The sequence below is a fragment of the Molothrus ater genome, chromosome 8 (assembly GCF_012460135.2).
Source record: "Molothrus ater isolate BHLD 08-10-18 breed brown headed cowbird chromosome 8, BPBGC_Mater_1.1, whole genome shotgun sequence".
In the NCBI taxonomy this organism is placed as follows: Eukaryota; Metazoa; Chordata; class Aves; order Passeriformes; family Icteridae; genus Molothrus; species Molothrus ater.
This window is the reverse complement of record NC_050485.2, coordinates 29,551,262-29,564,728: the sequence shown is the minus strand read 5'-3', so window position 1 is coordinate 29,564,728 and position 13,467 is coordinate 29,551,262.

The following is a 13,467-nucleotide window of genomic DNA, read 5'->3' as shown; positions in this document are numbered from 1 at the left end:
CCAGGAGACAGTCAGAAAGCAGGAAAAAAGACAAATTTTGCTGCATAAGTTATTGTAAACAACATGAATGTCACCTGCTTTTTTAATCAAGCTCATACTGTGCAGCAGAGAGCATGAACAGTGCTCTCTTAGTGAGAGACCTGCTTTTACTATCATTTATGCTTTTCCTTCAATGTTTTGTTTGGAGCTACCAGCAACACTTTACAACTGCTGCAGCAGTGAATAACTTATTTCTGAGGATCCCCACTGCACCTTTCATTGCGATAAAACAGCAGCTGTGCACAGTGAAACTTGTGAGAGACCAGTTTTTAAAGAACATTTCTTACCTCTTATTTTTTTAAAAGTTCATTGGAAACTTTGTCCAAGCCACCTCAGGGTGCAGCTCATTAAAGATGTGTACATGGTGAAAAGCCATCTGGGAGGGAAGGGATGGTGCTGCAAGACACAGGAGGGGAATGGATGCAGAACACACAGGATGTGTATGGTGGGAGAGGGAAAAGGATGAGAGGAGTGTATGGGAATGCAATCTAAATACTGGGAAAATATAAATTATTGCAAAGCCATACACTGGGCTTTGAATTATGTTGGACAACTCCTCCCAGTGAAGTTCATGGGTCTTTCTGAAAATAAAGTAGTAATTAGCATTAACTAATGTAGACAATTTGCAAATAAGTCAAGAAATCACATAAAGTGAGTGTTAAAAGTAGACATCCAGATGCAAGTGACTTGCTGAACTTTTCATCATAATTAAATAAATACTGTAAGGGCAACTCATCCTATCAAAAAATCTAAAATAATTCAGTGAATTGCACCTTATTCTTACCTGGTGACTGTGATAATCACATAGGAGTCAGATGCCATCCAGAAAAACAGCTCAGAGGAAGGTACCTGAATTTCATGCAGCTAAAACCAGGTGAGAGGGGCATTGTCCACATCCCATCAAATTCAGAGAAAAAATAAGCAACAGAGGGAATAAACAAATTTTTATATTAGTAAAAGAGATACTCTCCATCAAGTATCTGTAGTTTTCATTTTTGTGATGTAATAGTTATAATGCTCAGCCATTGACTGGGAAGTGAAAGCTCTTGATAATATGAATTATCCTTTCAAATAATTAAAATTATCATGTCAGCAAAGTTTCAGGAATTATTAAATGCTTCTTTAGCTATGTCTTTAAGTTAAGTAACATAAAAATATTAAAAGCCATCTATTCCAAAGTTATTTGCCATCCTTTACCAGAGGCACAAGAGTCAATGTTCTGTAAATATCTACTTAACACATTTTTGTCTATGAAATACACTGTGAGAAGTCTCATCAGGTTAATGTGTCAATATATCCAAGTTAAAGGATGCTGTTACAAAATAGATGTACCATGATATCTACCTTATATTTAAAACTCAAGGCTAAGAAAAGCAATAAAATTCAGAAATCTGAGGCAATAAACCATCTCTGAAGGTAGAAATGCAGGATGATTTCTTCTTTTCTGCTGGTTCCTGTGCATGTGGCAATGTATTTTATTTTCCCCAATAGACATTCTCAGCAGAAAGGAAGATACATGGCTGACAGCTGCACAGGAGGACAGGCTTTTGCAACTTTATTCCTGTACAAATCATCTGGCTGTAACTGGACTTGAAAAATATATTCATTTTTATGTACATTTCTATGGTATCCACCACACTGTGCACAAACTAATGCAGGCCTAGGCATGGCTCAATTCTTACTCTGCTTTCTACCAGTGCAACATTGACTTCAATGTGCTTATTTCAGATTTTCTCTAAAGGAATTGAAATTGGAGGCAGGCTGCTCTTTGAGCAGCACTCAGAGCTATGTAGTTCAGCAGAATTTACACAGTTTCTATTAGCACTTATTCAAAGTTGGCCACAAGTGTCAAATGAAGCTCCCATTTACAGAAATCAAGGTACTTAATTAAAATCTTACCAATAAAAAAGGGATTTTCCATTGTGTAATTGGAAGTCCAGATACTTAATCCTACTTAAAAATAACAAGTGCTCACACTTTTAAATCAAGAAGTGCCCTTTTTATTTTACTTTCAATAGTGTGTGAACAGTAAGCTCCCTATGGTTTTAACCACTGAATTGTTATAATTTAAATGTTTTTGAACTTCTGGTGAATGTTCATATTTGTTTTTGACTTTGAATTTGAGTATGCCATTTATACTGTGATGTCCCCAGAGCTTTGTCAGGGTAGGGAAGCTTCCTTTAGAAATCAAGATTTCCTCAGGATTAATAAATGACAGTAGGCTGTATCTTTTTTAACTAGTGCTGGGAAATATCTAATTTGCCAAGTCACTTGAAGCAGCAGTTCAGGATCAAATCCAGAGGGTTGGACACTGCTTTCCTGCCTGGCCATCCAAGCAAACAAGGAGGTAGAGGATGCCTAATAATGATTGTCTGTGCAACAGCAGCTGTAGAGCATCCTGGAGAGCATCTCTAACATGGAGATACAGACTTCAGACTCTTCTTTTACAGTGGGAATCTACACCTCAAGCTCTAATTTAACAGATGGAGAAACTGGGCTGTGGAGGATGGGGTGAGATGTATCTCAGGTGATGCAGCAGGACAGTGGCAGGCCCTTGTGAAGACCCCAGGAGGTCAGGATACCTAAAAATTAACTTATCATGGCCTCAGACCCCACAGGTCCCTTTCAAGGAGCAGCCAAGACGCTGAAAAGTCAACCATTCCTGTGGAAGACACATCTTTTCACCAGTGAGAGCTCCAAAAACAGAAAGACCACACCAGGACTGTTATAACAATTACACCACTCATTTCCAAACTGACAGCCATGAGGGTGCTCACTGAGTTTCCTGAGGTGCTATAGCAATTTATGAAATGATCAGGAAAGTATTTATTTAGACATTGTTTAAGCAGGACCCTCTGGGAATTCTTTTTAATATAGGCAGAAACTAATAGAGAACTTCTCCAATTTGGCAGGGTACTGTGCAGGGACTGGGGTGTGCTTACATGTTCAAATTAAATTGCCTTTCTGCTTGTTCTGCATACCAGGCCAGCCATGAATCATGGTCTCTGAATAATTTTATCTACAGTTTGAGATCCTTGTGCAGTGCTGGGTTGCTGTGGACAGAGTATTTTCAATCACTGCTGAAGTGCAGGTGGAACAACAGGAGGCATCTCAGGAGTCTTGTAACATTCACCTTCTCTCATCTGAAGGCAAAAAAAAACAACTTTGTGAGGTTCCTCTTTGTGGAGAATTTCCTCTTCTCCAGAAACCACCATAGGTTCTGGCAGAGTCACATGCCATTTGGCAGGATTCATGAGGGTTTGAGGACTGCCAGGCCTTCTTTTGCCAGGGAATAAAACTGATCCAAGCTTTAAAGGAGTCTGTTGAGAGCGTTCCCATGGATTTTGAGAGCTTTAGAGCAAGCCCAGGTCAGAGATGATGCACCATAACAAAGCATTGCTTAGCAATAAGCACAGCCTTGTACCCACTACACCCAGAGAAGCCAGACTGGTTACACTGGGTGAGATTGAAAAAATGCAGGAGCCACTGAGGTGTCCTGGACTTTCTCTCTCTCTGGAGCTTTCATTTTTGGGATCATTGAGACATTCCACCTGATATGGAAACAGGAGCACGCAGCTCAATGCAACTGTAGGGACCTCAGTAACTCATACAAGCTCTTTTGGACCCTTTTATTCTCCTGCTGGTGCACAGACCCAGACAAAATGGGCACTGGGCTGTCCCTGGCCTGGTGACCTCTGTTCCCAGAGGGAATGAGGCACTGCCCACCATCACCCAAAGCCTGGGCAGCAGCACAGGGTAACCAGCAGTATGGGGTGACTATCAGACAGACAAACCTTCAGAGCTGTGGTACAGGGGCTTTGGAGGGGTCCAGTGCTGTTTACCACAGAGATATTTGTCCCATTTTGAATAATTCCCATTACTAGATACATTGGATATTACATCTCAATACTCTATTCATCCTCTACTCCTCCTTTGCAGAGTTCCACATGGTGCAATAAGGGAGAGACTGCACTGAAACAAAAACTGTGAGTCCAGAATATCAGCTGAATACAGTGCCTGTTTTCAGTCTCCTTGCAAAAGGATGGACATCATCCTTGGGGATAATTGAACTCTAAGGTTTCAGGGCTTGGAAAGATGTTTAACCCTCCTGAAATTAGGCAGCATTAAACCCCGAGTCTGAGTTAAAATCCTTTTCTCTTCCTATCCCCAAGCCAAGCTGTGTTCCTAGTGTAGGATCCCACTCCAAGAGGAGTCTGTTTACAGCAGACACAACACAAACCTCAACCAGCATTTAGCTGATAGGATCAAAACTATGAATATAAGAATAGCTGTTGTGCTCTTATTCTAATTATTATCCACTTTCTCCAGTTCTCTCCAGAGATTTGAGGCTTGTTTGTTGCAGCAGACATATCTATTATTAATCTTTAGGTAGTCAGTGGAATCATTTGCAGCATTCATTAAAAAGTATCACCTTATGGATTACTAAAAAGCATCTATGCTTTTGCTAATGAGCCCCAGTAGTGCAATACTTTGCATATTTTATGGTCAGACAATTATGTGATGTCTTGTTTTTTATAGTCAATCTGAAAATAAATTGTTTCAGACATAGAGATAGTAGCCATCATGAGAGGAGTTAGCACTGGGAAATCTTGCCTCCTGAGCTGCTGAGTTATAACTGTGAAGAGGTGACACATTTCCAAAGCATTCTTTTATTGTTTCTAGAATCCTGCAGCCCACAAAAAATGTCTGTTATTCATACTTAGGATAAAGCATGATAAATGCAAACAAAAAGAAGCCAGAATTTCAGAAATAAACTGTTGCTTTATGGAACTTTTTTTAACTTTATTTTTAAACAGGTTTCATCTGAAAATAATATAGATATTTAACACTTAAGGTGATAACAAAATTGGTATTTCATCTATAAGTAGGTGGTGAAATCATTCATCTCTCAAAAAAAGGCAGTATCAGTATCAAGTATTTGCTCATATTAAGTGGTTGTCTCCACAGAGTCACCAACTTACTTAAAAATTCACCCATTTGACCTCACAATTATCCAAGAAAAAGTCTTTGCTTCCATTCCAAGATGTCTTTGAGAAACAATATGCTTTTCTTTTATTTTCCCTGTTAATCCAAGCTCCTCATTTCTCCCTTTTGTCTTTGTCCTTTAAAAAATATTAGTGAAGCAAATCCATCCCAAGAGGTGGCAGCTCAGGAGCCTGGCTCTGGCCTGCCCCTGCACAGCCCTGGAGGGACCACCTTGAGGCATGTGGCAATAATTCCCTCCCCATGCCCATTAAATCTTTAGCCTCTCCTTGGAGACTGCAACAAGGGCTGCCAATTAATGTCAATTGTCCCGGTGGCTTGTGTGGCTGGGACACCTGCCCACGAGGGGCTGAGCAGAGATGCCCAGCAGCCCCTGCCTGTGGTGCTCCAGAGTAGAAATGATTCCACAGGTGAGGAAGCAGCGCAAATTTCACTCATTGCTGGCGCAGGAGCTGCAGCTGAACCAGAGGGAAGGACTCTGCAGCACAGCTCAGCTCTCCTGGGATCTTCTCCTCTTTCCATGATATCTCTCTTGCAGCAGGGCTGACATTCTCTATTTTCTTCCTTGCAAACTGACAAGAATCAATACTTCGTTGAAAGCTGCTGCTCACACAGCTTTGCAGCCCAGCAGGTACAGCCCAAGCTGGTGTCATGACAGATGCAAGTGGTTTAAGTGATATTTGTTCTATACCTCCATAAAAGTGGCCTAGAAATAGTCTAGGAGTTATCAGTTATTGCAATTTATTGCTCTTCAAATGTCTCTTAGCTTATTAAAAAGAGAACAGAGCGTTAATCAGAAAAAATCTCCTGTGAACTTTCACTCTGCTCTGCTCCCCATGTTGTATCACCAACCACAGCCTGTGGAGACTGGGAATAACTGCCCACAGCTTGGGTTTCCAAAATCCATCTTTTGCCAGTGGGCAGTTAATTTTGAGAGTGAATATGGCAAATTATAATAACTGGTTTATGACTGAAGGTACTTGGGCTTTCCCCAGCCAGGCTTGTACACCCTGTCCTGCCTGCAGACCACACTTAGGTTTCCCTCATATGTTTATATATTTCTCCTTTCTTTTCCCCCAGATGTAAACACTCAGCTGATTTTCTCTGGAATAATATTTGGCCTCATTCCCTGATTTTCAGTGGAGCCTCTGTTAAAATTAATTGGTCCCCTGGGACTAACATTTGCCCATATCACCAATAACCTGTTGTACACAAAAGCAGATTCTGCCCACCCAGGGGAATAATTAGGGAGAGAATTCAGTGTGGAAAACTTTGTGGACCTTTTTTTACTCTCTTCCTCACTGGCATGGGCTTTACCAAGAAATTTTTATAACCCTGACATGCTAATAAACTGATTTTTTTGCCAGACCGTTCAGTGAGCTCATATTGTGCCACAGGATGAGATGGACAATTTCCTTTCTTTTTTCTGACGTGTCCAGCTATTAGTCAGTTATATTCTGTTTTTAAACTGGCCCAATCACCTCAAAATCTGAATCACCCATCTGCCAGTAAGCTATGAAAACTACAGAGTGCAATTAATTGTACTATATAATTAGTGTATTTTCCTGGATTTCTGAGTCATGTCTTTCCAACCTTCTGCAGTGAGAATTATAGAGGTGTTTCAGGCTTAGGTGTTCATGGGAATGAGATTCCTTTTGTGAGAGGCTCCTGAAAACATTAAAGGCTGTTCAGAACCAAATTAAATTATATTGAGATATTATGCTGCATTTGAGAACTGATGCTGGATTGCACATATATAGGCACATAATTGTACACACTGGAATAAGAAAGAATAAAAAGAAACTTCTGAACATTAAAATTTTATTGTAAGCATGGCAGGGCACTGTCTTTATCTTCTTGCAAATTTAGATGCCATTGAACCCCTAAAAAAACATGGAATAGGTATTAAATATATGATCTTTTAATTACATCTCACATCCCTCCAGATCTTTCCCATGCACAGTGCAAAACTAAGGCCTGAGCCCATCCACTGTGCAGGTGCATCCCTCCTTGGACAAACAACAGGATTTTCCTGGCATCACAGAACTGCAGACAAGGTGGAGAAGTTTTCATCTGAGCTTCCATTTCCTGTCCTTTTGATGGCTGACCCACAGAGGATGGAAGTGGACACTCACTTTTACTCAGTGGGGATCTGTTGGCATGCCGGGGAGAGGGGGAGGCAGGGCTGGGTGTTTGTGTTTGCTCTGCACAGCCTGTGGGCTGGGCTGGGTGCTGAGCACTGAGCAGCCACTGATGCAGAACCCGAGTTTTTCTCATTTAGCCAATTGCCCTGGCCCCTGGCTGGGGGGTGTGATTTGCATAATCACTACCCAGGTACAGGCAGTGTGTGCATGCCCTGCTCTGGCAATCAGCCCCTGCTCACCCAATCAGGGATTTGCATAATCCCCTTGCAGCTCCTTCCCAGCAGCTTCACTCTGGATATGCAAAGCCCTCCATTCTCCTTGGCTGCTGCAATCCCTCTGTGCTGAATGAACAGCTTCTCTGCTGCTTCATTTTTTGTGTTTTCCAGCAATAGAGACATTTCTTTTGCTCCTGATGTCTATTTTCTTGAAAAGAAGAGAGAGAACACGCAGAAATCTTCGCACAGATTGGTTTTCCCCTTCCATTTCTTTTTGATCTTATCTCTAAATTTCTGGGGTGAGGCCGAGGGAGGGGATTATGCCCCTCTAACCCGCTTCAGCAGGACTCCACCTGCAGTACTGTGTCCAGTTCTGGAGTCCTCAGCACAGGAAAGATGTGGAGCTGTTGGAGCAGGTCAAGAGGAGGGCCACAAAGATGGAATTGAACACCTCTCCCACGAGGAAAGGATGAGAGAGTTGGGGTTGTTCATCTGTGGAAGGGAAGGTCACAGAGAGACCTTAGAGCACCTTCCAGTACCGACAGAGGACAAGTTTTTCAGCAGGGATTATTGCAAAAGGATAAGGGGTAATGGTTTTAAAACAAGAGAGGGCCAATTTAAATTAGATATAAGGAAGAAGTCTTTTACAATGAGGATGGCAAAACACTGGAGCAGCTTGTCCAGAAAGGTGGCAGATGTCTCATCCCCAGGAACACCCAAAGCCAGGTTTGATGGGGCTCTGAGCAACCTGATCTAGTTGAAGATGTCCCAGTTCTGTGCAAGGTGGTTGGACTGGGTGACCTTTAGAGATCCCTTCCAACCCATGCCATTCTAATATTCTGTGGTTCTGTGATCTTCCCCGTCCATCATCCTGCCCAGGCCATCAGTCCTGGTGATGTTCCCACCAGGGGAACCATGTCCCAGTTTCTGCTTGACCTTTGCAAGATGACAGGGACACCCAAGCCAGGTCCTTTGGGAATGAGAAAGGGAAAGGAGGGGAAGAATGAGGAGCACAAAGCAGTTTATGAATGGAGAGGTCACCTCCAGGAATACCCATCCCAAATACCTTACTGTACTTAGTCTGTAAAATTTCCTCTCTTCTTCCTGGCCTTTCTGGTCTTAGACTGAAGATTCTAATTTGTTTTCAAGGCAATGCAACATGTAAAAGCAGCCAAAATGAGCTCCATAATACCAGTGTCCCTCGTGTATCCCATTTAATATCACTGTCTCTTACACAGCTATGAAATTTAGAGATAAAACCCTTGACTTCCCCAAATGAAGTGCCGGTGAAGGTGGAAGCACACAGCACAAAAGCAGCAGTGAGTGTGACTGATTTTCCTTTCAAACTATTTTAAATGAGGATATATAACTTCATCTACTTTTAATGTGTTGTACAACTACACAAGAAAATCACATTTAATGAGTGCATGAGGAATCATCAAACTCAGAAATATGCTGGTTACAAACATCGACATCATCCTAAAGTTGAGGTCACAGCTTCAGTCTGGAAAAAGCATTTAAAACCTTGAGGTAATGACTTTCTTTGTAAAAAAGTAAATGGTATTAACTCCAACTGCTAATGGAGTAAAAGGTGCTCCCAGCCTGGCTCCTGAGGCCATAGACTATTTGTGATATACAACACCTTTTCCAAGACCTATCAAGGAAATAACCTTAGGAATGATGTATGGCACGGCCTAATGGTCTAAGAAGAGTCTTTTGCTGCCCACCAAATAGTTGTGCACTCAGATTCCCCACATTTTATGATGTCACAGAACACAGCAATCCATAAATCTTTGGTAAATACCTACTTATCTCTAAAGCACCTACACACATTGTTGACAATGTTTTTTTGTAGAACTGTAAATTCTTACTAGTTACAGGTATTTTAATGTTTCTACAGCTCAGATATTTACTGTTCTGCCTTAGGAAGAAATATGCTCAAGGCAAAATTTTTACTTTATTGCTGTCTGTAATAGGCAGATATTTTTCTTGCAAGGGATTTCCTGCAATAAATACCATTGTCATTCTTATGACTGAAGCTGTTGGCTTGAAACACCTTGTCCTGAAATACTGCCTTTCCAAGCCATTATTATATAATTACTGCAGCTTTTGACCTAGTTACACAAAACAGGATGCAGTCCTTTTCTCTTCAGTATTCCCAAGGAAAGGACAAAGGAATATTTATTTTTCAGGTGAAAAATAGTTAACTTAGAATTCCCAGGAGACAGGTACAAATCCCCCTTTGAGCTGTGTCTGGGGCTGGGTGTGCTTTATAGCCCTAGCAAACACCTGTGTTTGCAATGGAGAACAATTGCAAATAAACCCAGTAGCCATGATCCAGCTGCCATTAAACCAGGCAGACCACAGGGGGACAAAGGAATTGCTGTAAGGGGTACAGGGGTGTCACAGACTGATGGGATTTTTTTTTTTCCTGACTGTGAGCTCTGGTGCTCTGAGAGGATGGGCTCTGCAGGACCCCTGTCTCCCATTCCCAGGGTTATGTGGTGCTGAAGGGCAGCACTGTCCCCCAAAGTAGATATTTCATGACAGATTTGTAGGAACACAAGCAAACCAGAGCAAAGGAAAAGTTCAGTAGAGGTAGTCAAGCCAAAAACAGGAGCCACGTTCAGCCACTGTTGGATGTACCCTCAGCAGCACAGTTCATGCCTGGGTGCTGAGGATAAACAGTTCTGCTCCCATTCATAGAGTTATCCAAACCCAAGGGCTTAAAAAGCCTTCTGCATAGAGCATCACCACAAGAGGCCTGAAATAATCTTCCCCTGTCAAACAGAAGCCTAAAGGTGAAAAGCTACTTTATTATGTCCTTGGGAAAATTAAAAAATTTGCTGTGAAGCCAGGTGAGTGTGGGAGATGGACCTCATTATTTGACCATTCTGAACATTTGTTCTCTTTATCCATTGCATATTTGTCCCAACACCAGTCAGACAATTCTAATAGAATACTTCAGAATATTGTACTTCTATAATGCAAAATACAAAAATGCTCTATTAGTATCCCAGACTTTGTTGCAGTCATGTAGCTTAATTTGTTTTCAAAGAAATTTTCTTTTTTCCCTCTGAATTATGATCTTCCTTTACGTGCAATGAAATGTTGGCTTTCTTGTTTGAGTGCTGCTGCTTCCTGTTTGCAAGTACCAGAACCCATGCTCTTTAAACGCAGTTGTTATTAATAAAGGTCTCAATGACTGACAAATCCCTACTTCATGCCTCTTTATTTTACCCATGGGAGCTAGTTAAGCTGTATTGTTTGATTTGTATACATTGATGTTCTGATAGCACTGGCCACTTCTGTTTCAGTTGGAGTGGAAATACATTCCTTGTTGGCTCCTTATTAAACATTTCTGGGCCAGCTTTTGTGTCCACTCACAATCCCTTATTTTCAAACTACTTAAACACTGCTCGATTTTTTTGTCATTTTCTAATCTCCTGTGTCTTCTGAGTGTAGGAAGAAAAATAACTCACTTTTATGTCTGATTCTCCCTTAACTTGCCCAGTTCTTCCAAAAGAGTCTCTGTATAATTACCGTGCTGTAAAACCACCGCTCCAGAATTCCTTAGAAATTTACTTCTTATCTCCCTTGGAAGTAAATCACAGTTTAATCACCTGCCAAAGCTGGTATTAAGTGTCCAATTAAAAACCAAACCTTTTGCAGCTTATCACTTTATGCTGTAAGGAACAGGTGTGTTTTTAGGTGAGTCCTGGGTTGATTTCTATTGAATTATTTGGTAGGACTCCCACTGGCTTCAGGGCATGTGGAATGAGGCAGATGGTGGAGGGTTTCTTTGGAAAAAGGACCTGATGGATGTCTTCCGAGCCTGGAGAACTCCCCCAAGGCTCACTGAAGCCTGCAGGTCCAAAATTCCCAAGGATCTAACCCTATTACATTCCCCAGCCACACAGCTGTGGATTTGCAAATTAAGCAGAACTGGAAAGAGGCATCATTAGGAAAAGCTGCTGGAATAGCTGGAGAATGACTGAGGGGCACATCCTAAATGGATGCCTCAGCCACTGGCTCAGGATTCCCAGCTCTGTTTTCAGCTGGGTGAACACTTGTCCCTGTGCACCCAGAGATGACAAATTTGGCAGAAAGTTTGTCCTGGTTGCACCTGTGCCATGGTTGTCACATTATTCATGACTGTGAAGTGTCAGCACAGTTTTGTGCAAATTACACCAGACACTGTCCAAGTAAAATGTTCAGCCCACACTGTTGGGCATTCAGGTGGGTTTATGGAAAGCTGCTGATGTGTCCCATCATTTACAGTCATATTTGCCTTGCCCTTACTTGCCCATGTTTAGAATCTGATCCCTACCTGCTAAATCAGAGCTGCACCAGCTCTTTTTCTAGGAGACTCTGTATCTGGGGAGATAACCTGCAAGGATTCCATCACCATGCACAGAGAAAGATTATTGAACTTATGCTTGTTCTGGCCTGTTTGTGTGCCAGTGACAGATTCACATACAAATCTCTGTCCAGTACATGGGAAGTGCAGCATCCCCTGAAAGCCCTTCCTGACCACAAACACCAGCCCAGCTTCAGCAGCACATCCCAGTTGTTCTTATCAATGCCAACAACCCAGGCAGTCTCCAGAGACTCTCCTCCTTTCCTGCACATTGTATTTCCCTGCTGCTGAATTTTCCACTGCACACTCCCTTCTTCCCACATATCTCCATGTTTTAATCTCTTGTGTGATCGTTACACGTGATATATGATAAAAGGTAACTTTTCCATACCCAGAAATGGTGTCATTCCATAAACAGGCCATTTTGTCATAAGATAGCACAAAGGATGTTCATACTCACTTAGTAAATGCCCTCAGGGTATGCCAAGGCACAGAAGATTGTGACTGAATGGAAACTTCAATTCTTCTGATTCCCTCTGCTATTACCATGTGCAAAACCCTTTCCAGTGGATGTTGTTGCAAATGGATAGGTCTGGGTCAGACCTGGAAGACCCTGCCTGAGGAAAACTGCTGCTGAACTGAAGCCCTGGGTGAGAAGTGGAGTCAGAACCTCAAAGTCTGTTCAAATAAATCAGGGCTGATTATCAGTGAGTGGTGAAATTGCAGCTTTTACACAATGATATGTACACATTTGGCTGTTTGAGTTTTTTGCAGTTACAGTCATTTTCAGTCATCTTGTTAAATGAAAAACAGATGCCACCAACAAGTATTAGAGCTCACAAAGATGGATTTACACATTTCTTTTACCGAGTGTTTTTATCAATAATGCACATGAGAAGGGTCTGGGAAGTTTTATTACATTAGTTTAGCCACCATAAATCATCACAGAATACAAAACTCACTAAAATTACCACCTTAGGGCCAACATAGCTAGGACAAAGTGTTATGTTCTGACCCTTAGAACAGACTGGGGGATGATCCTCTTTCCCAACATTGGTTGAAGTGATCATGAGTGCACTTTGTGACTGTTTAATTCTGCTCATCCAGAGAAGACAGGAAAGCAAAGGCAGGCCTGGGGAAAGCAGCTTTCAGGGGCTGCTGTGTGTTCAGCCAGGGCCAGGACAGGGTGCTGTGACACTGCTGGGTGTTTGCTCAGCCTCAGATCAGCTCCTGTTTTTCCTGACAGCAGTTTCCTGGGTGCTGAGTGATCCTCTGGAGGAATCCTCACTCAAAAGGGATTTGAACTGCTGGGGCCAGCCAGAAGAAAGGACACAACCCATGGGTGAGCCTGTGCTGCTGCTCCTCCCCAGCACAGTGCATCTCCAGGCAGGGTGGGAGCTGCTGCAGCCCTTCCTGCAGGAGCAGGACCCAGATCATGCAGTAACAGCTCTGCTTGTGGGTCCCAAGCAGTGACAGCCCTGGTTCTGTCCCTCTCCAAGGCAGTGCAGCCACAGATGCTTTCCTTATCCAACCACAGCTTGCATCCCTCATCTCAGCCCTGCTTTGCAGTAATCCCATTCAACTGCATAATTACTGCCATACTCAGACAACTGTATAATTTCCTCTTGTGAATTAATAACAGTAATAATAGTACTACTAATAATAACAGTAATAAACTATTGTTGGGATTTCCCCCCATTATTAA